At 45.9% G+C, this 27,375-nt stretch overlaps 2 non-coding genes across 2 annotated transcripts; both read right to left on the reverse strand.

Moving 5' to 3' along the window:
* Window positions 1-339: 339 nt before the first annotated feature.
* trnal-uag (transfer RNA leucine (anticodon UAG)) lies at window positions 340-422 on the reverse strand. The gene has a single exon. It is a non-coding gene; the product is annotated as a tRNA-Leu (tRNA).
* A 24,973-nt stretch (window positions 423-25,395) lies between these two features.
* trnas-gcu (transfer RNA serine (anticodon GCU)) lies at window positions 25,396-25,477 on the reverse strand. Its single transcript has one exon. It is a non-coding gene; the product is annotated as a tRNA-Ser (tRNA).
* Window positions 25,478-27,375: the final 1,898 nt, after the last annotated feature.

The following is a 27,375-nucleotide window of genomic DNA, read 5'->3' on the forward strand; positions in this document are numbered from 1 at the left end:
TTCAAGGATGCTCATCCCATTAAGACTTCCTCTCTCCTTTGGTTATCACGTCCAATACTTCACACTCCTCCTCCTTCATAACAATATCTGCATCACCCCCTCATTTGAGAAGACAGTAATGTATTCATTAAGGATATTGGCAACATCTTCCACCCCGATACAAAGGTTACATTTTTGATCTTTTATGTGCCCTGCTGTTTGCTTGGTTGCCTCTGACTCGAATGTTTTGATGCAACATCTTTGGGTCCATTGTTATTTTCCTTGTCCATGTTCTTTCCTGTTCTCTCTTTGCTCTTCACCGCTGCACCCAAACGCCTCCAGTGCAGTCAAAACGCAAGGTGTTAGAAGTGGGATTCGAACCCACGCCTCCAATAGAGACTGCGATCTAAACGCAGCGCCTTAAACCGCTCGGCCATCCTGACCGCCTACTGGCTATCATTAATGTTAAGGAAATTATTCATTCTTTGTGAAAGTATTTGTGAGATTGTGGAAATGTCTGGAAGAGGAAAGACCAGCGGGAAAGCTCGGGCCAAGGCCAAGTCTCGCTCCTCCTGGACTGGACTGCAGTTCCCGGTGGGCCGTGTTCACAGGCTCCTGAGAAAGGGCAACTATGCTGAGCGTGTGGCTGCTGGAGCCCCGGTCTATCTGGCTGCTGTGCTCGAGTATCTGACCGCTGAAATCCTCGAGCTGGCCGGTTACGCGGCCCGGGACAACAAGAAGACCCGCATCATCCCCAGACACCTGCAGCTGGCCGTCCGCAACGACGAGGAGCTCAAAAAGCTGCTGGGAGGGCTGACTATCGCTCAGGGCGGGGTGCTGCCTCATATCCAGGCCGTGCTGCTGCCCAAGAAAACCAGCACTCGAGCTCCCAGAAAAAGTAAAGCGGCCAAAATGTCATCTCAGAAACCAAAGGCTCTTTTCAGAGCCACCCACTGTCTCTGTGAAAGGACTGGTTACTGTCAGGAGGGAATCAGTGATGGAGTTATTGTAACAGTGGATTGACCTGTTTCACATCTGTCCAGGTGTGTTTTCAGTTCCCTCTCTGGATTTCGCTCTGTTTCTCTGCTCACACATCTCCCCCTCTAGTTAAGTGAAGAACTGAACGACAGGGTGTCAGAATCAACAATTTAATAAATCCCGCTGCCTTCGATTTGATAAATCCCGAGATTATCCCGGTACATTAACGGGAACTGGTTCGGAGCTGATGAATTAATTTAATAATGGAAGTGTCCGGGTTAATTCTCTGTTTTTCATTTGGACAGTTTGAATTGTGTTTTTTTTTTTCTCTCCGGTGATCTGAGCGCCGCTTCTCAATGAGAATCTGCTCCCGGAACAGAGTAAATGCAGGAAGGAAGAGGCCATTCTCGGGCTGTGTGTCTCTCTCCTAACCTGATCTGTTTAGACCGCACTGTTCCCAGAGGACGGAATCAGTGAGAGTTGTGCACACACAGGAGCTGAGTCCATTGCAGCGCTTTAATATGTGCCTTCTCCCCGGCCCTCCCTATTCTCCGGACACAGAGCTGTCTGTTTCCCCCGGCGGCGGGATAGAGTCGGGGATTCTCTCCCCGCAGTGTCAGGGTCTGCAACCCCGGGGAACTGGCGGTTTCAGTCAGAGTGACCGAGCTGCCTTTCAGGACTCTCCCCCTGAATTTGTGAACTGAGACTACACCGAACACATCTCCAGTTAGAGTGAGGGCCGGACATCCTTCTGTTTTATTACAGAGAGTGGGGAAAGGGCTGGGTGGAGGGGATGTCAGCGAGTCACCAGGGATCCTGGATTTACTCCAAATCATTTCCATGTGGAATCTGCAGGCGGGGCCGGGACAGCGATCATTTGATCAGGGGATCAGCTCTTTCCTGAGAGATTTGGGTGGCTCTGAGAAGAGCCTTTGTGTTCAGATGTTTACAAGTTTCCCGTGCTCTTTCACTTCTTTCCAGACCCTGCTTTCTGAGCCTTCGCTGCTTTCGGCTTGACCTTGCTCTTCCATGTCTGCACTTTCTTCAGCGCCTTTCCGCCCGCCGCACTCGTACCTTTTTTGACCTTCCTCGCAGGAGACTTTTTCTGAAGCACTGCTTTCTTCACCGCCTTATTTGGCGTTGCCGCCGCCTTGCTGCTCGTTTTCTTGGCTGTTACTTCCTTTGTTGTCACTTTCTTGGCTGCTGGTTTCTTCACCAATGATTTCTTGTCTGCTGGTTTCTAACGAAGGATTTATTGTCTGCTGGTTTCTTCACTTAAGATTTCTTGGCTGCTGATTTCTTCACTAAAGATTTCTTGTCTACTGGTGTCTTCACTAAAGATTTCTTAGCTGCTGGTTTCTTCACTAAAGATTTCTTGTCTGCTGGTTTCTTCACTAAAGATTTCTTGGCTGCTGGCTTCTTCATGAAATATTTCTTGTCTGCTAGTTTCTTCATGAAAGATTTCTTGTCTGCTGGTTTCTTCACTAAAGATTTCTTATCTGCTGGTTTCTTCACTAAAGATTTCTTGGCTGCTGGTGTCTTCGCTAAAGATTTCTTGGTTGCTGGTTTCTTCACTAAAGATTTCTTGTCTGCTGGTTTCTTCACTAAAGATTTCTTGTCTGCTAGTTTCTTCACCTTCTTTCCCACTTTTCCCTGGGTTTTCCTTCTTGCTGATTTTTTAAGGAGCCGGAGGCTCCCTGTCCCTTGCTCTGCACCAGGGAGCCTTTGTTCACATTCCTCTAGATACTTTGCTTGATCTGGGTCCTGAGCTTCTCCACATCGACACCGCTGCTACCCAGAGCCTTCTTTATGGCGGCCAGGGACATCCCCTTGCGATCGCTGAAAGCCGGCACAATCTTGAGGATCTGTTCGCCCAACGGGAGACCGGCTGGCTTGTTCCGGGGAGCCGCCTTCTTCTTCTTGGGGGTCTTGACTTGGGCGGCGGCGGCGGCTGGAGGAGCCGTTTGGGCTGCTGCACTATCGGTCATGTCCGGGACTCTGCACAAATTCTCACTGTCAGTGTGAACTGGGTCAGAAATGAAGCCGGTGATGGTGGCACAGAGCAACTTCAAGGCAGAGAGAGGACGGGGCGGAGACAAGCTGCTGTCAACTCTCGGCTCCTGCTGTCTCTCTGTGTTTCTCTCTCCTCACAAACTCTACAATTCCATTGAAATTCAGAGACTCCAGATTTCCAGACTAGATCTTTCCTGTCTCTCACTCCAGTATGTTTGCTGTTGAAAAGCTTTCACTAGGATTGAGGACTCCATTTTCCATTTAACCTGGTTTTATTGCTGCACTGACCGCCCTCTCTCACCCCCTGCTGACATGTTCTCTACTTTTCAACTGAAATCTTGAAATTAAAAAAAATGATCCCGAATTCCCACTTTGGGGCTGAGCAGGGAGCAGGGCGGTTCTTTGACTGGAAGATCATTTGATTTTACACAAGAATGACTCTGAAATCCGGCGATGAGAGCGGACCCACAAACACAGTGGCTTCAGACTAACCCGCCCTCCCCTTTAATACAATCTCTCTTCCACAATATTCACATCTGCATATTCACAGGACAAACTGTTCCCTGAATGTAGAGTTCCCAGGACAAGTTTTCCCCTCCGCTCGGTCTGTGCTGCGGATTCTCGGGGGTGAGTTGTATTTTCTCAGCTCAGTCAGTGTTAAACAGTCTGGGGCCGGCGCTCCGAATATTGTCTGTTAACCAGAGTCTGCTACAAGAGCCAATCACAGTTGTGACTTTTTTTATTCGTTCATGGGATTTGGGTGTGAGTCCAGAACCAGGGGTCATAATCTAAGGATACGGGGTAAACCTTTCAGGTTGTCCTTTCTCTCTCTGCCCCTCTCTCTGCCGACACCCACCCCCGGTCTCCTCTTTCCCTCTTACTCTCCTCTCTCTCTCTCCCTCTCTCTGACAGTTGCAGAGAGCGAGAACTCTCAGCTTTATGGTTAGTCTTTTTTTAAAAATCGCAGCCGTCAGTTTCACAGCTGACAGGTGCTTTGAGCAGAGACAGCACTTCCGAAACTCGGACAAGCTCGGGTTTTTCTGGAGGGCTTTTAAATGAAATCAGAACTGCCGGAAAGCTCCGAACTTGTCCGAGGTTCTGAAACGTTGTCTCTGCTCTCAGGACCTGTCAGCTGTGAAACTGACGGCTGCGATTTGATTGAAAGTCAGACTGGTCTGGAAGAAGAAGCCAATGGGAAATTTCTCATCCCTGAAATTATCAGTCACGGACCGAACTGTTTTAACGTGGACACTGGTGTCCATGTACAGACATGTTGCCAACCCCTGTTCATCACACAGACTTACCAATCACACAATGATCAACGCCAACAAATAATTTGACTTTTTTATTGAAGACTGACAATACTATATACAATTTACAGGAGAGTATTACAGGCACATCTTACCGGGGATCATCCCATCTCCTACTCTGTCACATACTGTATGACATCACTTCCTGAACTGATGATGCACACACGAGTTACCAATTCCTTGAAACAAAGAGTCGGCATAAATGGGCCATTTTCTCATTGGCAGGATGTGACTGGTGGAGTGCCACAAGGATCAGTGCTTGGGGTTCAATTATTTACTATCTATATTAATGACATGGAGGAGGGGGCAGAGTGTAATATATCCAAATTTGCTGATGATACAAAAATAGGTAGGGCATGTTGTCATGAAGACATAAGGAATCTCCGAGGGGATATAGATAGGTTGAGTGAGTGGGCAAAAACTTGGCAGATGGAGTTTAATGTAGGAAAGTGTGAGGTAATATACTTTGGTAGGAAGAATCAAAATGCAGACTATTATATAAATAGACAGAGACTCCAAAAAAGAGGGATCTGGGTGTTCTTGTGATTGAAACACAAAAAGTTAGCATGCAGGTGCAGCAAGTAATTAAGAGGGCAAATGGAATGTTGGCCTTTATTGCTAGGGGGCTGGAGTTTAAAAATAGGGAAGTCTTGTTAAAGCTGTACAGGGTGTTGGTGAGGCCACACCTGGAGTGCTGTGTACAGTTTTAGAACATAGAACATAGAACATAGAACATACAGCACAGAACAGGCCCTTCGGCCCACAATGTTGTGCCGATCCTTTGTCCTCTGTCAAGGACAATTTAATCTATACCCCATCATTCTCCTTTATCCATATACCTATCCAAAAGCCTTTTGAAAGTCCCTAAAGTTTCTGACTCAACAACTTCCCCGGGCAAGGCATTCCATGCCTCGACCACTCTCTGGGTAAAGAACCTTCCCCTGACATCCCCCTTATATCTCCCACCCTTCACCTTAAATTTATGACCCCTTGTAACGCTTTGCTCCACCCGGGGAAAAAGTTTCTGACTGTCTACCCTATCTATTCCCCTGATCATCTTATAAACCTCTATCATGTCACCCCTCATCCTTCTCCTTTCTAATGAGAAGAGGCCTAGAATGTTCAGCCTTTCCTCGTAAGACTTATTCTCCATTCCAGGCAACATCCTGGTAAATCTCCTCTGCACCCTCTCCAAGGCTTCCACATCCTTCCTAAAATGAGGCGACCAGAACTGCACACAGTACTCCAAATGAGGCCTTACCAAGGTCCTGTACAGCTGCATCATCACCTCACGGCTCTTAAATTCAATCCCTCTGCTAATGAACGCTAACACCCCATATGCCTTCTTCACAGCCCTATCCACTTGAGTTGCAACTTTCAATGATCTATGCACATAGACCCCAAGGTCTCTCTGCTCCTCCACATGCCCAAGAACCCTACCGTTAACCCAGTATTTTGCATTCATGTTTGTCCTTCCAAAATGGACGACCTCACACTTTTCAGGGTTAAACTCCATCTGCCACTTTTCAGCCCAGTCAGTTCCCAATCCAGATCAATATATTACCACTGATACCAGGGACTTTAATCTTATAGAGAAGCCTCTTGTGTGGAACCTTATCAAAATCTTTTGGCTGAGATCCGCTAATTGAGCACAGGCCGGGGATGAGGCCTAAGCCTGTCCTGCTCTGTGTGTGGGTCTCAGGAAGGCACAAGGTGAGATCAGCTCACTGAGCACAGGCCCTTCCTGCTCTATATAGAGCTCAGTCCCTCACCAAATGAGAATAACTAACGCACCACAGGCCAGGGAGCCTCGGCCCATCCTCCCCTGATTGTGGTTCAGTGCCAACCAGGTCAGATCAGCTAATTCAGCACAGGCTGGAGATGGAAGCTGGATCTTTCCTGCTCTGGGGGCTCCGTACCATACCAGGTGTGATGAAGTAAAATACCACAGGCCGGGGATGGAGCCTGGGACTTTCCTGTTCTGTGTGGGGCTCTGTATAACACCGTGTGAGATGAACTATCATCCCTCAGGCTGAGGAAGGAGCCTGGGCCCATTCTGTTCTGTGTGGCTCCTACAACATTGGGTGGGTTCAGTTAACTCAACACAGGCCATGAATACAACCAGGCCCTTTCCTGCTCCATGTGGCTCAGTATCACACCAGGTGGCATCAGCTAACACAGCACAGGCTGGGGCTGGGGCTGGAGCCTGGGCTCGCCCTGCTCTGTGGGCTCAGTAACAACCCGTAAGATGAACTTTTTTCAAAAGACTTCAGTGTATTTAACTCTGTGTCCAACACTGTGTTTATAAAGAGTGTAATTTATTGACTGGTCCCTTGGATCTTGGAGCAAACAGGGTGACAGACAGAGGTCTGTGTGCAGAGGGTTTGGGGGTGAGCTCTGATTCCTAACCCTTTCTGGATTGTGAGGAATAAAGAATGAATGAGAGAGAGAGAATGTGGGAGAAGGGATGATAGAAGAATTTGTCCGTGAACCTGATTAAAAGTGGCTGAAACCCAAAATAATATGAAGATATCAAGAGCAGAACATTCACATAATCTGAGTTCCGCGATCTGGTCGGGTCCCATTCCCCTCAAGTGAGGAATGAACGGGTGGGGAAATTCCGCCTGGGGTTCTATTTGTCTCCAATGAAGATGAGCTCACAGTGAGGATGGAATAGCTCAGTTGGGAGAACACGAGATTGAAGAACCAGGATACAATCCCTGGTTTGATCAGTTTTAATTTGGTGTCTCCATCAGCTTAAGTAGAGAGAATCAGAGGGGAGATTTTCCACTCTTGACCCCATGGGCTGAATTTTAAACTAACGGTGCGGCTCTCGGCAGAGGCACCGGAAGCGGGTGTCGTCACCACACGAGTGAAATGTGGCCGACCGACTCCGATCACGGAGCAGCCGACAAATTAATGAAGGGGAGGCGTGGGGCCTATGTAAACAAGGACCAGAGGTAGGGAATGAGGTGCCGATGACACTGACATCTGAAAGAACGGCAGGTGCAGGCACCATATTTAAAGGGCTGCCAGCCCTGCATTCACTGCTGCCTGGTTTAAAGGAGTGTCTTCCTGAGAGCCATCTGCTGTCCCAGGACCAGTTCTGCTGCCTCTGATGCCCCAGGACCGGTTCTGCTGCCTCTGTTGCCTGATGGGTAAGGAGCTGAATGCGAGCCTGCAGTGACCATGGTGCCACGGTTTAGCGATGCCTCCCTGCAGGTTCTCCTCCAGGTGGCAAGAGAAGGGTGCAAGATCCTCTTCCCCAGGGATGGGAGGTGGAGACCTGTCCACCTGACCAAGCAAAGCTGGCTGGAGATAGTAGGTGAGGTCAGCAGCCATGGGTTCACCCCCAGGACATGGATCCAGTGCAGGAAGTGGGTCAATGACCTGATCCAGGTTGCTCAGGCGACAACTCAAAACACTTTGGACCCTTTGGACATTGCATGTGGCAGAGTGAGAGGGAATGTTTAGTGGAAAGGGAGTGACCACCCAGTCATGTGTATTGGGGAAGGGCAGCAGGAGAGGGACACGTCAGTCATTATATAACCTCACACTGTCCCTCGAGAGGGGCCGCATGCAGGAGGCATATGTGTGTCCACATCATGGACTGCTGGACTATCACCATCAGAGATGTTGGGCTTGTCCCCGCTGGGAGACTAACTTTGTTCATCATTGTGTCTGCAGGAGAAGACATCCCACAATTGGAAAGAGCGTGTCAAGACTGGCGGTGGAGTGCCTTATCTCCGTGTCCTCATCCCGATGGAGGAGGAGGCCATGGAACAGGCAGGGCAGCAAAGCAGCAGCTCCATAGCTGATGGAGAGACAGGGGCATCTACCCAAGCGAGTGAGTGAACATCTCCTGGGGCACAAGTGAGCATCCGCTGCAAAGGAGCCACACTGCTCATCTGTTCACCACTGCATCAATGGAGCTGCACAGTAGGGGTGGTTGGAATGTCACGATGGGCAGACCGTAACCCTTCAATGTCCCTGTTTTCTCATGAAGGCCCGGATGAACGACAAAAGCAAAGCGCTGGAGAGACTGGGAGACAGCCGGACACGTCTGAGGAGGAGGAGGGAGCCTCAGATGGTGCACCATCACATCATTCCCCTGCACCCTTCACCAGAACAGAAACGCTCACGCAAACTGATGAGCACATCACAGACAGGCCTGGGCAGCTGACGGAGGCTGTGACAGCCGAGGCCACTGACAGTTGGTGGTCTGTGGGAGGCCAGGCCCACACTGAGCCTCAGGCTGATGACATGCCTCGGGTGTCACCAGCAACACGGGAAATACCGCAGCTGCAGCGAGAGGTCAGGTAACATCTGGCAGAGTTGCCAGAGGCTATGTGTACCCAAACAAGGATGGTGGAGGAGTCCATCCAGGCCTTGGGTGCTGCACTGTCTCTGATGGGGGTGTGTCTGGCTTCCTCCATTGAGAGATTGGTGACTCTCATGGAGAGCCAGATCCAGCCGATCAATCAGTGGCTGCCAGAGATGTTCGCAGACCTGCACTCCATCACTTTGTCCATGAGCTCCATCCAGCGGTGACAAGGTGAGAGGGGGGACGAGGCACCTGAATTCTCCACCAGGTCCACGTCCCTCTCAGGTCAGCAGGGAGGTACAAGTGTGTCTTCTAAGGGGGAGGAGCAGCTGGCTGCTACATCTGGGGTCTCCTCTCAGGGTGCTCCTGGTGTGGACAGTAGCTCGAAAGTCCCTCTGCCAGTGACACCAGTGATGCCAGTGTCTCCATCATCCTCGATGACAGAGGGGGGTCCCTGTACCTGTGCAGGAGGCCCTTAGTGTGCCGGGGCCCTCCAGGCCTCAGGCAGCCAGAGGACGGCCACCAATGTCATCCCAAGCCATGGGGCAGCAAGGTCAGCAGCCTGTCTCCACCTCAGCTGCCAGAGCAGGGGGAGCACCACGTAGGAGCACCCGGAAAAGATTTAAGAAGAGCACCTAGATTCACTGAGGGGTTCACGGGTGAATGTACATTCCAGATGGATAGGGTTGTGTTTGGTGTCACACAGAATAAAGAAATGATGTTCTCTCACTCTGTCTCCTTCTAATTGTTGATGCCCTTTGGGACTTCATTTAAACCCTTCCTCCCAAGGGGCTGGAAGTGAGGGACCAAGCCCTGAGTTCACAAAGCTTCGGCCTTGCCACTGTGCGATGTGTACCTGGGCGCTGTAGTGCAGAAGGAAGGAGGTGACAACAGGGCTGATCAAAGCTAAGACTTTATTGACTTGGTTCCAGAAGGTGGTAAGGCTCAAAGGAAACGTGAATGTATAAGGGTGTCTCATGTCTCCCTTGTGTGTATCTCATGGTGGCTTTCCTGCTGTGCCTGAGGTCCTTCATCTGGCACTGCCTGAGTAGCATCCTCCTCCACATCCTCACCATCAGAGGAGATATCACACTCCATGATCTCCTCACGAGTCAACACCTCACCCCTCTGTAATGCCGCAGTGCACAGCAAACCACCGCGATATACGAGACCCTCGCCGGGACATACTGAAGGACTCCACTGGAACAATCCAGGCGCTTCAATCTCATCTTCAGGAGACCAATGGCCTCCTTGATGGTCACTCGGGTTGACCCGCAGCAGGTTTTGTACCTCTCCTCTGCATCCTTGTGTGGATTCCTCACAGGCGTCAGTACTCATGTCCTCACTGGGTTGCCCTTGTCTCCAAGGATCCATCTCAGAAAGCGCATGGGGCCACGGAAAAGTTCTGGCACCTGCGACTGCCTTGGTATGCAGGCGTTGTGGCTGCTTCCCGGGATTTGTGCACACACCTATAGGATCCATTTGTGATGGTCACAGACCAGTTGCACACTGAGCAAATGGAAGCCCTTCCTGTTGAAGGGTGCTGGCTGGTCTGCAGGAGCCTTGATGGTCACATGGGTGCAGTCAATGACACCCTACATTGAAATCCAGCGATGGCCCTGAATCCTATAGCCCTCTTAGCGTGACTGTTTGGATCGATGTGCACATAGTCACCGGGCCTCCTGAACAGGACATTGGTGATCTCCTTGATGCACTGATTCACCACAGACTGTGAGATTCCACACATATCTCCAGTGGATCCCCGCAATGATCTGGTCATCGAGAAGTTCAGTGGCACAGTGACCTTCAGTGACACCGGCATCAGGTGCCCACCAAGTCCCATGGGGCACAGCTGCATCATGGCAGAGAGATCAGTGACAACCTCCGTGGAGAGGTGCAGTCTGTGGAGACACTGTCACTCGGACATCTGTAGGTAGTCGAACCTTGGCTGACGTGCTCCTCTGCCTCCTTCTCCAGCCTCCTGTTCGAGGCTGGCCTTCCTGTGGGCACCCAAGCTGCTGTGGTGTCCCTGCTGGTGCCTGCCCTTCCCTCCCTCCCTCTCTACTCCTCCTCAATGGGAGCCTCGAATCCAGGGTGAATGAGGCCCATGACAGGTTGCCCCTCCCTGAGTGCAAGGCCTTCACAGTAAACAACACCCAGCCACATTTACCTCACTCTTTACCCACTCACATTTACCCTCATTGAGGTGGCACTGCCTCAATGGCACCCTGGTGTAGCTCCTCCTGCAGAGCTGGCACATTGGCCCCCACTCCTGACAGTGATTCCGGATGCCCTTTCCCCTTCCACCCTTGATGCCAAGTTACGCTACCTCACCCGACAGCTTCCCAGTGAAGCCAACACTCAGCTCCCACCTCCCAGTCACCTCCTTTAACCAGGCGAGGCTCTGAAGCCCCGTGGTTCCCTTGTGCTATTAGTTCAATTGGATTCAGTGAATAAAATTGCTGACAATTGGACTCATAAATACTTGAAATGCCTTCTTGCCGTGTGGATGTGCGAAGTCTGCCCTCCATGTCAGCCGCCGACAGAAAAATCCATTCCAATGTATTCCATTCCAATTGGCCGTTCTCAATAAAGTGTCAGGAATGAAGGTCAGAGGAACAGACCAGGCTGGAAACACAGAAAGAGCGAGGAGAAGCTGGTGTGAAAAACAGAGATTAAACAACGGGCTTGTTCAGTTGGTTTGGGTCTGGTGTTTAGAATACCCGGAATCTGGGTTCACTTCCCTTCCAACTCAGCGAATTGTATCAACATTATGTTCATAAAACCATAGACTGATACCCAAAGAAGGAGACGATTTGGTCCATTGTGTCAGTGCTGTCTCTTTGGTTGTGCTATCCAATTAGACCTGCTGCTCAGCTTTTTCCTGTAATCCGTACATTTTTCCTTCCAGTATTTATCCCAATTGCTTTTCAAAGTTACTACTGAATCTGCTTTCAAGTCCTGATCAGACAGTGCATTCCAGATCACAACACATCACTGTATAAAAAATCATTCCTCATTTCGCCTCTGGTTCTTTTCTCAATCACCTGATAAATACATCCTCTGGTTACTGACCCTTTTGCCACTGGAAACAATTTCTCCTTATTTAACTTATTGAAAACCTTCTTGATGATGTCACATACTAGACTGCCAGTAAAACTGAAGCCCATGTAATAAAAGGGACAATGACAGCATGCATATGAAGTTAGCAGACTGATAGGAATATAGAAGCAGGAGTAGGCCATTCAGCCCATTGAGACCACCCCGCCATTCAATATGATGATGATTGATCATCCACTTCAATGCCTTTTTCCCACACTATCTCCATATCCCCTATGTCATTTGTATTTAGAAATATGTCAATCTCTGCTTTAAACATACTCAATGACTGAGCTTCCACAGCTCTCTGGGGTAGAGAATTCCAAAGATTCACAACCCTCTGAGTAAAGAAATTTCTCCTGGTCTCTGTCCTAAGTGGCTTTCCCCTTCTGTTGAAATTGTGTCCCCTGGTTCTAGACTCCTCAACCGGAGGAAAAACTTCATCTACCCTGTCTATCCCTTTAAATATTTTGTAAGTTTCAATGAGATCACCTCTCATTCTTTGAAACTCTGGAGAATACAGTCCCAGTTTCCCCAATCTCTCTTCATAGGACAGTCCTGCCATCCCGGGAACAAGTCTGGTGAACCTTCATTGCACTCCCTCTATGGCAATGATATCCTTCCTAAGGTAAGGGGACCAAAATTGCACACAGTATTCCAAACTGCAGACCAACCAAGGTTATATACAATTGAAGCAAGACTTCACTACTCCTGTACTCAAATCCTCTTGTGATAGATGCTAACATATCATTCGTCTTCTGAATTGCTTGCTGCACCTGCATGTTCGCTTTCAGTCACTTATTGACAAGGACACCCAGGCCCCTTTGTACATCTACACTTTCTAATCTCTTACCATTTAAGAAATAATCTGCACATCTGTTCCTCCTACCAAAGTGGATAACCTCACATTTTTACACATTATATTCCATGTGCCACTTTCTTGTCCACTCACTAAGTCTGTCCAAATCCCCTTGAAGCCGCTTTGCATCTTCCTCACAACACACATTCCCACCCAGTTTTGTGTCATCTGCGAACTTGGAAATACTACATTTGGTCCCCACATCCGAATCATTGGTGTATTTTGTGAACAGCTGGGTCACAGTGTAGTGGTGAACAGTTGTATTTCTGTCTGGAGGAAGGTTTACAGTGGGTTCCCCATGGTTCCTCATAACTTCAGCCTGGAAAAGCTGGGGTTGTTCTCCTTGGAGCAGAGCAAGTTCAGAACAACTTTGACAGAGTTAGCATCAAGGAATCAAATGGTTACAGTACAGAAGGAGACCATTCCATGTCCATCATGTCCATGACAGCTCTTTGCAAGAGCAAATCAGCTAATTCCACTCCTCTGCCCTTTCATTGTAACCCTGCAAATATTCTCTATTCAGGTGTTTATCCAATTCCCTTTTGAAAACCACGATTGAATCTGCCTCCAGCACTCTCAGGCAGTGTAATCTAGATCTGAACCACTCACTCTGTCCCACACCCCTGGTACCATTGCAGAAAATCTCTTCTGTTCATTTCATCCCTCATAAATAATTGAAATGAAATGTTTATTAGGAAATGCACAATATAAAAAAGAGAGAGAAATAAATGCTGAGAAAAATAGAAGTCAATGTTTGGAAGGTAAAAAGAGCAAAAGATGTAACTTTTATTCTGGTTGAGTGAGAGGAATATATCACACTTTGGGGCTTTTTAAGAGGATTTACTGATAAACCTGGGATTTGAGAGGAAGCTGGTTCATGGTTTACAGAACAAATTCAGTCCCTGGCGTGGAGGCAACAGCTGCACCGTCCAATAACAGACAGGACGGGGACACTGTCTCAGGCCTGGTGAGCTCAGTCGATGAAAGCATGAAACTCTGAATCTCAAGTTTTTGAGTTTGAGCCCCACAATGGGTGTTTTTTATTTCCTTTTTAGGCTGATTTTACAGACATTCTCCAGCTCTGAATTCCTCGGCAGAGAGTTCAAGGAGTGTTTGAAATGAAATTCAACAGCAGTATGAGAAAGTCTCTCCTTGATTCAGGACTCTTACCTCTCTGCAGCAACTCGCTGCTGAAGATTGAAATTTATCTCATTTCATTTTCAGCTCATGGTCAGTGTGAATCAGTGAGACTTCTGGCTGTCTGCCACTTCACAATCCATCAGTGCTGAGAAATCAATGGGGAATATTACTCACATGTTACAATGTTTTATAAATACTTGAATGTATTTCACACTGTGTCTAACAGTGTGAATCTCCCCTGGTATATCAGCTCACCAATACTTCAACAGAACATTCACATAATGTGAGCTCTGAGATCTGTTCAGATCCCATTCCCAAGAACTGGAAAGTGGGATTGGGCTGGATCGCTCTTTTTCAGCTGGCACAGACACGATTGCTAAATGGTCTCATTCTGTGCCATAAATTTACTCCATTTTCTATGTTCTATGAAGTGAGGTGTGATTGGGAGGGGCAATTCCACCAGGGTTATATTTTCTACCAAAACAATGACACAAGGGATACTTCACTTTTTCATTCATTCATTCATGCGATGTGGGCATCGCTGGCGAGGCCAGCATTTATTGCCCATGAGAAAGTGGTGGTGAGCTGCCTTCTTGAACCATTACAGTCCATGGGGGGTAGGTACACCCACAGTGCTGTGAGAAAGGGAGTTCCAGGATTTTGACCCAGCGACAGTGAAGGAACGGCGATATCGTTCCAAGTCAGGATGGTGTATGGCTTGGAGGGGAACTTGCATGTGGTGGTATCCCCTGCATTTGCTGCCCTTACCCTTCTAGGTGGTAAAGGTCGCTGGGTTTGGAAGGTGCTGTCTAAGGAGTCGTGGTGCATTGCTGCAGTGCATCTTGTAGACGGTACACACTCTGCAACTGTGCGTCGATGGTGGAGGGAGTGAATGTTTGCAGATGGGGTGCCAATCATGCGGGCTGCTTTGTCCTGGCGGTGTTGAGATTCTTGAGTTGGAATTGCACCCATCCAGGCAAGTGGAGAGTATTCCATCACACTCTTGACTTGTGCCTTGTGGATGGTGGACAGGCTTTGGGGAGTCAAGAGTCATGGATGAGTGAGAGGAATACATCACACTTTGGGGCTTTTGTAAGAGGATTTATTGATAAACCTGGGATTTGAGAGGAAGCTGCTTCATGGTTTACAGAACAAATTCAGCCCCAGGGGTGGAGCCAACAGCTGCACTGTAATTACTCGCCTCAGGATTCCAAGCCTCTGACCTGCTCTTGTCGCTACGTTATTTGTATGGCTCCCCATGGTAACCCCTATAATGTTGATAGTGCTGGATTCAGTGATTGTAATGCTATTGAATGTCAAGGGGAGATGGTTAGATTCTCTCTTGTTGGAGATATTCATTGCCTGGCACTTGTGTGGTGCGAATGTTACTTGCCACTTATCATCCCAAGTCTGTGTGACTGAAATAGCTCAGTTGGGAGAGTGTTAGATTGAAGATCCCTGGTTCAATCTGGGGTTTTGGCAGTTCTCCTTTATTCTGCATCGCCATTTGGTTTTGACTCTTGAGCTGCACAAAATACACTGAAATTATTTACCCAACTCTGAAGGTTGGATTGGAATAGAGAGATATCAAGGATGGGAAATATTTACATTGTCTGCTGTAGCTTATTCTCTATCTCTCTGTGTCCTTTTCCCCAGTTTTTGACTCTCTCGGGGCCGGGTGAACATTTGATTTGCTGCATTTGTCCCAAACTGAAGCCTTTTCCACATCTCTGGGTGGTCAGACTCGCTCTGTCTGTTTTTGTTGCTCGTGACCATTAACGAGAACAGGCCACGAGTTCAACGTTTATCAGCAAACGGAAGATAATTGGAAAGAATTCTGTGTTACTCCAGACCAGTGACAAAGATACAATGGATGTTATTCAAAATAAGTTTCCTCTGACATTTTATGTAAACTTGTTTGTATCTAAAAGTTGGATTTTAAGTGTAACAAAAATGTGTCAAATTATTGACTGACCATGTGACAGCACACATGGGGATCAAATCCACAGCCTTGTTGTTATCAACACTGCGTCCTAACCAACTGAACTAAGTGGCCTATAGACAGAGCCAGGTATGGGTTTGAGCCGCACGCTGGGCGGTTTGTGTTTTATTTCTCACACTGGGTGACAGAGCAATTGTACAAACAATGGACACATCACATCCCTGGAACATTGTTCTGATATAAAACAGTGTGAAATAAGAACTGAGCATGGAAATGGAACGGAACCAGAAATCAGGACTTTAATCTGTTAAAGTTGATCTTGAAATTCAACCATTCACTGAACATTCCAAAAGATTAAATTCTCTCCTGATATAAAATCCAGGAACTTGAGCTGCTGTAAAATATAACTGAGCCTGATGTGATTTGAACACGCAACCATCTGATCCAGAGTCAGACGCGCTACCGTTGTACCACAAGCTCACAGACAACGCAAAACATTCCATTCCTGGCAGATTTACTTCTTGTTTAGATTCAGTGATTGAAATTAATTCAATCCTCATCTGACCTCCACTCTGTAAAGGCCTGCCACCCGACCTGAACCCGACGGGACCTGACGACCTGTGTCGGGTTCGGGTCATGTCGGGTCGCTCTTCCGGGTCTGGCTTTTGGACTCGGGTAGGGTCAGGCCAGGTTCAGGTCAGGCTGGGTCCAGGTCGGGCTGAGTCCGTGTCGGACACACACAGTAAGTATTACATTTAACTCTGCTGGGAAGTTGAGTTTAATAAGTGTCAAAAGTTGAAAAGCCAACCAAAGCCGGGAGTCCGGGTCATGAAGGAGGGAAACTCTGAGTCTGCTCAGTGAGCAAGTGAGCATCTCTAGGACGTCATTGCGCTCATGCTGCAGCTTCCTGTGGATTCGAAATCGGGAGGTAGGTCAAGTGAACATTCCGGTGGTCGGGGAAGGCTCGGGTCGGTTTGGGCATGGGAATAAATGGAGATACTCGGGCCGGGTCCAATGTGGTTCTGTCGGGTTCGGGTCGGGTATTTTTTCCTGACCTGAGCAGGCCTTTACCGCTCTGTCAGTTCAGTGCCTTATTTAAACTATGACTTGGAGTTCTGTTTTACAGGGTCTCGGCTGTTTACGTGTTTCCCAGACCCACTACTCTGATTAATCAGACATTTTGCTTCTAACTGCTGCTGCTACAATTGAAATGTAAAAAAAGAATTTCCAGTGACCTGCAACCAATGGACAAATACATTTCAGAAAGATAAAGCTCATTCACCAATCCACAAATGTGTCTTTCTGCTTATATTTATAAACAACTCCTTCTCTCCACTATGAGAACTAAACAATCACTCCAGTTATTTGAAAGTTAGTACAAGATGTTCCAGTTCATCAATTTTAAAACTGCAGCAGGTATTTTCCAGAAAACTTCTCTGTTGGAACCTCAGTCCCATTTAGATTGAAAGTGGACAATTAATGTATTCACTTGTTCATTGTGGGCAGGTGTCTGACTTTGAATAAATCTCATTAACTTTCAATGAGGTGGCAGTATTTCTGTGCTCCCATTTTACACAGTCTGTCCTGTTCATGCACCATGTTTTTATTCTCCTCTCCCATTCTCCACAGGATACAGATTGCAAGCATCATCAATCTAGCTGTTGAAAAGCATTGGAAGAATCTGGTCACACAGGTATTGAAACATTCATTATCTGCCATTTTACAAGTTGGTTGCTTTAAACACAGTACAATGTGCAATCATCTTGAAAAGAGATTCTCTTCAATATCCAATACAAATTGAATTACAAACCTGACAGACAAACACAGGAGAACAAGTGACTAGTGAACACAAAGCTCATGGTGCTCATTTTCAGATTTCTTGCAGTCCCTTACAAAACAAGTGAAAGAATATTACAGTGAAATGATTTGGAAAGTAGGTGTGACTTTTGTTGGTGCCTTTCTTTGCTCTGTTGGTGAAACTTTATTGCACCTGACTCCTGTTCATGTCTCTGTTTCCTCTATTGAATGAGGAAGGAGGTATTTGATCAGAAATCAACTGGATTGTGTACCTTTGAGAGGGGATTTCAGCACCGTCAGGGCTGGAAACAGGAGTGAGTGAAAGACAATGTGTGGAGTTTGATTTTGTACAGAGGGAGAGCAGATCTAACAGGACTGTGAGATATTGGCCTGGATTTTGCAGCCCAATAGTGGTGAACTCTGAGACTTTCACTGCTATTGAGGGTCTGAACAGCACTGCAACTGCCAGTACATGCACACACTAACACCAGCATCTGGAAGTTGTGGTGGTGAGAAATGTGCTTAGAAGGAGCCTCTGATCATAATCGCACCAGCCCACTCTTTAAAGTGACAGGGACCTGTAGTTCAGCAATTTGGGCTCATTGCCCACAACGTACCCTGATTTTTACCTGGGTTGGATTAGAGCCGGTACCAACAGGCTCAGGGGTGCTCGGGAAGGACTTTTCTGTTGACACAACAGCTCCACTATTCCAGGAAGACACCGGCAGCAGCAGGGGTCAACTTTCAGAGGGAGTTCAGACATTTTAAATGTTGTATTTTGTTTCTTAATTGTATGTAACTTTTTAGCATCGCCTTATCAGAGTTCTTAAATTTACATCTGACTTTTTATGAACAAGATTGAAGGGTTTTTAAAAGATCTCTAAATATATATGACTTTTTATCGAGATTTATCTGGCTTCTTTGTAAAGACTCGAGTAAGATTGAAATGACTTTTAAAAACTACATCTTATCCTTTAAAATCCTGCTTACATGTCGATGACATTGGAAGATGGCTTCAGAATAACTTAGACTATCTTTCTAACAGGTACTGCAACAGCTTCAGTCCTACTTTCTGCAAAAGCTGGTGAATTACAAAGAAACAATGTATTGAGCATTTTATAAACTGTTGATGCAGATGGGATTCAAACTCATACATGTAAAACAGAAGGAATTAATAATCCATCATCTTAACCTCTCAAACACTTCATCACCCAGCTTTGTGCCAGCAACCCATCACATGTCTTTTTTGCCTCTATGGAAATTTGGGCAGGATGGTCACCTTCAGCTCAGATCCTGACTGTGCATCCAGATGTGCAATGATGGAAATGTAGCTTCTTTTAGTAAATGACATTTCCATCACATCAGGTCATGGCCTGTTGGGAATGGAGTGGTGTGAAACATTTCCAGACCATGTCCAACACGTTTCTACTCAGTGTGAAAATCCACCACGGAAAGACTGGAACATACAATCATTTGATCACATCATGATTAACATCACTCAGACACCTGAACCATTAGGTCACTGACGAAGTCATGATGACTTCGAATTTCTCATGAAATGACAACTGAACTAACTGACTGGAAGAATTGCTTTTACTCCACGTGATCAGAGAGGCACAGCCTCAGACCGACTTGGCAGATGAATATTGATTGAATAATTTCTGTGTGAGGAATGTTCCAGCATCATAAACCAGGGGAACGTGCTGACTGAGCTGTGTCTTCATCTCTTCTGGGCAGTCGGACAGTTCACCCTTCATTCTGCTCTGATTCACTTTCCCAAAGCGGATCTACAGATTCTCAAATCTCGAGACGGGGTTTTCTTATTTTGTTCCTTTTGATTTTTCTTGCTCCTGAATGATAATATATTCTAAACCTCGGATCAACCCTCCCCTTTGCGTCGTGTTATAGTCTTGGTTAAAAGAGACACAAAATGACACAAACACTCTGAAACATACAACACGGTCACACTTTCCTTCAGTGAGATTAATGTTGAGCTGTTTTCCAGGTTAAATGCAACTGCAAACACATTGCTCTCAAAGAAATTGTAGGGGATTGAGTTGCCGTTGTATTATTAGCACTGGACATCTGTACGAGCAGGAACAGCCATTTCAAACTTACATCCTTCACAAAGGCAAGCACTGAGCTGTTTTCTTTTGTGAATGAAATTCATAAGAAAAGTTAAAGTTCACAAGAAAATGGATGTAAATGATTGATAGCTGAACTTTTGAAGCAAGGATATGAATCCAAGATTTTCTGATTAGAAGACAAACACTCGAACCAATTAAGCTACTGAGCCAGATCACAAGTGCTGTGACAACTAAGGGCAGAGGAGGGCACTCTTTATTCTCATCCCACTTCTCCACAGGTCACAACATCTATGTGAACTTTTCCCACATACTGATACAGTCAATCATGTACTCTATTTTTCCCAGAATAGAAGACACTGACCAGGTTTCTTTAATGAACAACAAAATTATCCATTTATTGTCGAACAAGTTTTAACTAGTCATGAAGTAAAGCAAAAACACACAGGTGGAAATTTTAAAAGTTCCTTTTTCACCTTTACCAACTTTTAAAGTCCTTTTTTTTATCTTCGAGTCACATGCACACACACACACACCGGATAGCTGAAAAAATAAAAGGGATTTTTAAAAAAAATTCAGCACTCTGTTACAGACAAAAACAACCTCTTGGGCTGTTTATTAGCTCATTTTTGAAGAAATCATCAGATGAGATATGTTGCTCCAAAACTGGAATACAGTCTAACTTCCGAGTATACGTAGACAGGTCACTAGGGTATTTTAGAACAGTTCTTTTCAGAAGGCATTGAGAATTAATTTTAGCAGGCCTTCTTCAAAGACATGCGACAAGATGAATTAACTCAGTGGACTTCTCAGGGTCTTTTAAAGATTTTCTGGAAAACAAACTGGGTTGTGGTCTTCTCTCCTTCCTTGACGATTCTTCAGGCTAACTTTATCAGCTGCTCACTCCAGCAGGCAAAACACACTGACTGCTACAACCAAAGGTTGTGAGTTTTCTGCCGTCTTAGGTTTGCGCTGCTGCTGCCAAGCTTGTCCAATCAAGGGGCATGACTGACTTCTCTGTCCACATTTCTCCCTGTTACCAGAGTTTCTGTTCTATACTTAACTTGAATCATGTGACAACCAGTAAACATAGTTGCCAAATTGGTTATTTTGGTGCCCTCTTGAAAAAGAACTGGTCCTACACTTATTCAGTTTGATTATGACTTCTTCAAAAAATATTTAACAAAAGAAACAGAATCCCTTCCATAACATCATGTACTTTCCCTGAGCTACAGGTTATTGCAAGTCTCTCTGGCAATGTTTATTTTAGGTGATTTTTTACTCAGGTTCTTTTGGAATCCATGTGTTTGCAGATCTTTGTGAGTGAGAGATGTGGTAATATGTTTAAAAGATTTCCCTGTAAATTATTCATATCTCCATCTTTCCCCGAACTTTGTACAAACACATTAATATGGGAATCACACACATCAGGCCATCAAACCTGTCCGCTAAACATTGAAAGGTGACAGTGTTTATTGTGACGGGGTTCCATTTATGAAGACACATCTTGATGATTCACACATGTAAAAATTTGTATATTATGTTCATGACATAATGACATAAATAAACATTTCCTTGCACTTGCCATGCTTGTTGAACATTTTCTCTGCTGATGCCCCCTGAATATATTAGAGAACATGGTGACGAGGTTGAGATAAAAAACCTGTAAATATAGGCAGCAAACAGCAGCAGGGACTGCAGTGAACAAGATTTACGTGACATATTTGTGCTTCTTTTGGTGGGTGAAATAAGATACTAAACACACAAAATCCTACATTTGAGCTTGCGTAAAAGATTGCTCTGTCTATGGAGATAGCATCAAAGAATGCTCAGCAATTTTGTCCTATGCCAGTGATCGTAACACACTTCAGGGGAACTTAAAAAAAATGGTAAAATGGGCTTTCACATAACAGATGAAATTTTACACAGAGAAGTGTGAAGTGATACAATTTGGAAGGAAGAATGCCATATAAATGAGAGGTTACAATTCTAAACTGGGTGCAGGAGCAGAGAGACAATGTACACCAATGTTAGAAGGATTGAAAAGGTTGCTTAGAGCAAACAGGACACTTGGCTTTATTAATAGAGGCATAGAGTAAAAACATATAAATTATGCTAAACCTTTATAAAATACTGGGAATGAATGGCCTCTTCCTGTACCTCCACAGAAAGCTTCCATTCCAGGTTTACAAACACTCGTAAGGATTACTCTCCACAGATCCTGCCACTCCAGGCTCGGACACCCACTTCAGGATCACTCTCCACAGATCCCGCCACTCCAGGCTCGGACTCCCACTTCAGGATCACTCTCCACAGATCCCGCCACTCCAGGCTCGGACACCCACTTCAGGATCACTCTCCACAGATCCCGCCATTCCAGGTTCGGACACCCACTTCAGGATCACTCTCCAAAGATCCCAGCACTACGGGCTTGGAGACCCTCTTCAGAGATCCTAAATCTCCAGACACGGGCATCCTTTGAGGACCACTCTCCACAGATTCTGCCCTCCAGGCTCAGACACCCTCTTCAGAATCACTCTCCATACATCCCGCCGCTCCACGCACGGATATCTCCCTCAGGATCAGATCAAAGAATGTTGCTTGTCACTTATCAGCTCAAGCCTGAATGTTGTTCAGGTCTTGCTGCTTGCAGGCACAGACTGCTTCAGTTTCTGAGGAGTTGTGAATCATCAGCGAACATTCCCACTTCTCACTTATGTTGAAGAGAAAGCCATCAATGAAACAGCTGAGGATGTTTGGGCCTAGGACACTGCCCTGAGAAACTAGGTATCCAGTCATGAATGGTGGTCGACAATTAAATAACGAACCAGATGAGGAGGCTCCAAAAACATCCCTATCCTCAATGTTGGTGGAGCCGAGCACGTCATTGCAAAAGATAAAGCTGAAGCATTTGAAACCGTCTTCAGTCAGAAATTGCTCAGTGGATGATTCAACTTGGCCTCTTGAGTTCCCCAGCATCACCGCTTCCAGTTTTCAGCCAATTTGCTTCACTCCACATAATGGCAAGAAACAGCTGCAGGCACTCGATACAGCAAAGACTATGGGCCCGAACATCATTCCGGCTCTAGTACTGAAGACTTGTGCTCCAGAACTCGCTGCGCCCTCAGCCAAGCTGTTCCAGTAGAGCGACAACACAGGCATCTACTTGCTGCCCCATCAGTCTACTATCAATCATCAGCAAAGCGATGGAAATGTCACCAACAGTGCTATCAAGCACCAGACACTTAGCAATAATCTGATCATCGATGCTCAATTTAGGTTCTGCCAGGGTCTCTCAGCTCCAGGAAATAATTTGGCAGATAGAGGAGTATGTGGGAAAATGTGAGGTTATCCACTTTGGTAGGAAGAATAGAAAAGGAAATTATTATTTAAATTGTGAGAGATGACAGAATGCTGCGGTGCAGAAGGATCTGGTGTCCTCGTGCATGAATCACAAAAAGTTACCATGCAGGTACAGCAAATAATTAGGAAGGCAAATGGAATGTTACCCTTTATTGCAAGGGGGATGGAGTATAAAAGTAGAGAAGTCTTGCGACAAATGTACATGGTGCTGGTGAAACCACACCTGGAGTACTGTGTACAGTTTTGGTCTCCTTATTTAAGGAGGGATATACTTGCATTGGAGGCAGTTGAGAGAAGGTTCATTGGATTGATTCCTGTGATGAAGGTGTTGTCTTATGAGGAAAGTTGAGCAGGTTGGACCGATACTCATTGGAGTTGAGAAAAATGAAAGGTGAACGTATTGAGACATATAAGATTCTGAGGGGGCTTGACAGGGTAGATGCTGAGAGGATGTTTCCTCTCGTGGTGGAATCTAGAACGAGGGGACATAGTTTCAGATTTAGGGGTTTTTCATTTAAGAAGGAATTTCTTCTCTCAGAGGGTCATTAATCTTTGGAATTCTTTACCGCAGAGAGCAGTCATTGAATGTCTTCAAGATTTTAATCTACAAGAGAGCCAAGGGTTATGTGGGCAGGCAAGAAAGTGGGGTTGAGGTCATGATCAGGTCAGCCATGATCCTATTGAATGGCGGAGCAAGCTCGAGGGGCCAAATGGCCTACTCCTGCTACTCGTTCTTCTGATCTTATGTTCGTATGATCTCATTGCAGCTTGGTCCAAACAGAGACGTAAGAGTGGAATTCCAGAGGAGAGGTGAGTGTGATTGCCCTTGAGTGAGTGTGGCATCAAGGATCCCCAGCAAAATTGAAGTCAATGGGAATCAGGGGGAAAACTCTCCACTTGTTGAAGTCATACCTCGCACAAAGCAAGTTGTGGTTAGTGGAGGCCAATCATCTCAGCCCAGGACATTGCCTCAGGAGTTTCTCAGGGTAGTGTCCGAGACACAAACATCCCAGCTGTTTCATTGACGACTTTCTCTTCAACATAAGTCAGAAGTGGGAATGTTAGATGATGATTCACAACTCTTCAGTCTGTGCCTGCAAGCAGCAAGACCTGAACAACATTCAGGCTTGAGCTGATAAGTGACAAGCAACCTTCTGGCCACACAAGTGCCAAGCAGTGAACATCTCCAATGAGAGAGAAAAAAAATCTACCTTTTGATATTCAGAAGCATTATCATCGTTAAATCCCCCACCATCAACATCTTGACCAGAAACGTAACTAGACCAGTCACATCTATGCTGTGGCTATAAGCGCAGGTCAGAGATTACGAATTCTGCAGCAAGTATCTCACCTCCTGACACCCCAAATCCTGTCCACCATCTACAAGGCACAAGTCAGGAGTGTGATGGAATACATCCCACTCAACAACACTCAAGAAGCTCAACACCATCCAGGACAAAGCAGCGCACTTGATCGGCACCTAACCCACCACCTTAAACATTCAATCCCCCCACAACCAGTAAACAGTGGCTGCAGTGTGTACCATTTCCATATGCACTGCAGCAACTCGCCAAATATCCTTCAACAGCACCTTCCAAACTCGTGACCACTACCACCTCGAAGGACAAGGGCAGCAGATGCATGGGAACACACTACCTGCAGGTTCCCCTCCAAGACACTCACCATCCTGACTTGGAACGATATCGCCATTTCTTCACTGTTGTTGGGTCACAATCCTGGAACTCCCTCCCCAATAGCACTGTGGGTGTTCCTGCACCATATGGACTGCATCAGTTCAAGAAGGCAGCTCTCCACCACCTTCTCAACGGCAATAGGAATGGGTAATAAATGCTAGCCTTATCAGCGATACTCACACCCAAGAATGAATAAAAACCAAATCACTCTCCACAGATTCCCCCACAATCTGGGCTTGGACATTTACTTCAGGAGCACAGAGCTTTATATCACTGCAACATGAGTTCCAATCTTCATATTCTGTTCACTTTTCACATTGTTTTCGACCAGTCCACTAGCTTTTATTAATTCAGTATTCGGGTCTCTGCTCCTCCGCCGTTTCTAACATCTCACCTCTTACAAAAAAACACTCTGATCTATCGTAGGTAGTAGATGACCCCTCATTTCAAACTCCATCTGCCAAAGCATCGCTCACTCACTTAATCTATCAAGAAGATTTGAAAATAAATTTCTTGCCAAAGGATAATTTTCTGCATCTGCTCCCTCGCCATTTGCTTTTCCCATTTGTCTTTCACTTGGTGCAAATCGAGAGAAAGTAAAGATGGAAGGAAGGAGGGGAGGAAAAATCCTGCTCTGTTTCGTGATCCCTATTTGATCTTCATTCCAGTGCAGTTTGGGTGAAGAATTCCAATTGTCTGTCTCAATTTTAATAAAGTATAACCAATTCTGCAATCACTGTCTGGACATTGACAAGAACAGGTTTCGAGGCTGACTTTAAACATCAACAATACACTAAACAGTTCATAAACTAGCGACAAGGATGGGATTCGAACCCACGTGTGCAGAGCACAATAGATTAGCAGTCCATCGCCTTAACCTGTCGGCCACCTTGTCAGTTGCAGAAGCGCAGCTGTCACATTCAGCACAGTTTCTGGCTGTGCAGCCAGCTGTGCAATGATGGAAATATATCTTCTGCAAGGAAATGAAGTTGGGAATGGAGCGGTGTGAAACATTTCAAGACCATGTCCAACACATTTCTACTCGGTGTGAAAACCCACCACGGAAAGACTGGAACATACAATCATTTCAACACATCATGATTAACATCACTCAGACACCTGAACCATTAGGTCACTGACGAAGTCATGATGACCGAATTACTCATGAAATGACAACTGAACCAACTGACTGGAAGAATTGCTTAAACTCCACATGATCAGCGAGGCACAGCCTCAGGCCGACTTGTCGGGTGGTGTAAACAGATATCACTGCTTCTGATCTTCACCAGAACAGACAGTGAGATGTAACATTGATCATCAAACAGACTGTGAAAGCAGACAACAGAATAAAACACATGGAGAGACACTGTGGAATAACAAATAGATTTGTTTGGAATGTTGAAATTTTGATTGGAATGGATAAAACACCAGAAACAGCAGATTAAAGTGGGATTCTCATCATTATATTGATCTGGGACAGAAAAGAGAAACTGATGGAAAGAAGAGAAGAAGGAAGAAAAGAAAGGATGGAACTGTTCAATTTTTTCAGTTTTTTCACTCGCCCATCAAAGCTGATACAAAAAGTTGCAAATAACAGAGAATTTCACCAAAAAGGGAGATTAAATGTTGCTGAAACCTTGGATCGAAGGATGCTCCAACAGATCACCTGTTTAACTGTCTCCTCACTAGGGGATTTCAATCAGTCAGCAATATTATTCTCTACTTTTTTTGTTAATTGGTCCCAGAACTGTCACTTGGAATTAATATCTGTGCTCCGACTCCTGAATAATAAAATTGTGAGTTTCTCGATATTTTCTGGACACAGTTCCTGCTGAAAGAACTAAGAACTCTTTTCTAATTTGCACAATACTCGATACACACTCATCAAGCCTGCTAAGCTAGCATCCTTGGTGCTGCTCTCTCTTCTCCCAAACTTCATCTCATGTGACTGTTACATCATCACTCTGACACTGGGAGGGGTTGATCCCACTATCTTCAGCATTAACCCTTTACATCCTTGTACCACACTGTCTGTCCAAAGAAAATGGGTGGAGGGAACTTCCTTCATTTATCAAAACACCAACAGCAGCACAGTGGCACAATGGTTAGCACCGCAGCCTCACAGCTCCAGCGACCAGGATTCAGTTTTGGGTACTGCCTGTGTGGAGTTTGCAAGTTCTCCCTGTGTCTGTGTGGGTTTCCGCCGGGTGCTCTGGTTTCCTCCCACCTCCAAAAGACTTGCAGGTTGGTAGGTAAATTGGCCATTGTAAATTGTCCGTAGTGTAGGTACGTGGTTGGAGAATGGTGGGGATGTGGTAGAGAATATGGGATTAATGTAGGATTAGTATAAATGGGTGGTTGCAGGTTGGCACAGACTCGGTGGGCCGAAGGGCCTGTTTCAGTGCTGTATCTCTAAATAAGAAAAGTAAAATAAAAGCTACCAGTCGTAAATCAACTCAAACCCATCAGAAAGATAGAGGGAGACTGTCAGAGAACTTCCTGCATCCAGTCCGGACCCTGTCACACTCAGCAGCTTCTCACCCAGACCCCACTCTCATCAACACTGAACATTGTTACCAAGACCCTTCAAATACTGTTTATAAAAGGTAGAAAAATTCAAACTTCATCACAGCTCGATTGAATAGAACAAAGTTTAATATCTTCTCGTCATCACTCGGTAACCACATGAGACAGTCCTTAAATCAGTAGCATAAATTATCAGCTGTAAGAATGTTTGTCATTGGGTTGAATCATTTCTGTGTGAGGAATGTTCCAGCATCATAAACCAGGGGA

Source organism: Heterodontus francisci, unplaced genomic scaffold (genome assembly GCF_036365525.1).
Source record: "Heterodontus francisci isolate sHetFra1 unplaced genomic scaffold, sHetFra1.hap1 HAP1_SCAFFOLD_59, whole genome shotgun sequence".
In the NCBI taxonomy this organism is placed as follows: Eukaryota; Metazoa; Chordata; class Chondrichthyes; order Heterodontiformes; family Heterodontidae; genus Heterodontus; species Heterodontus francisci.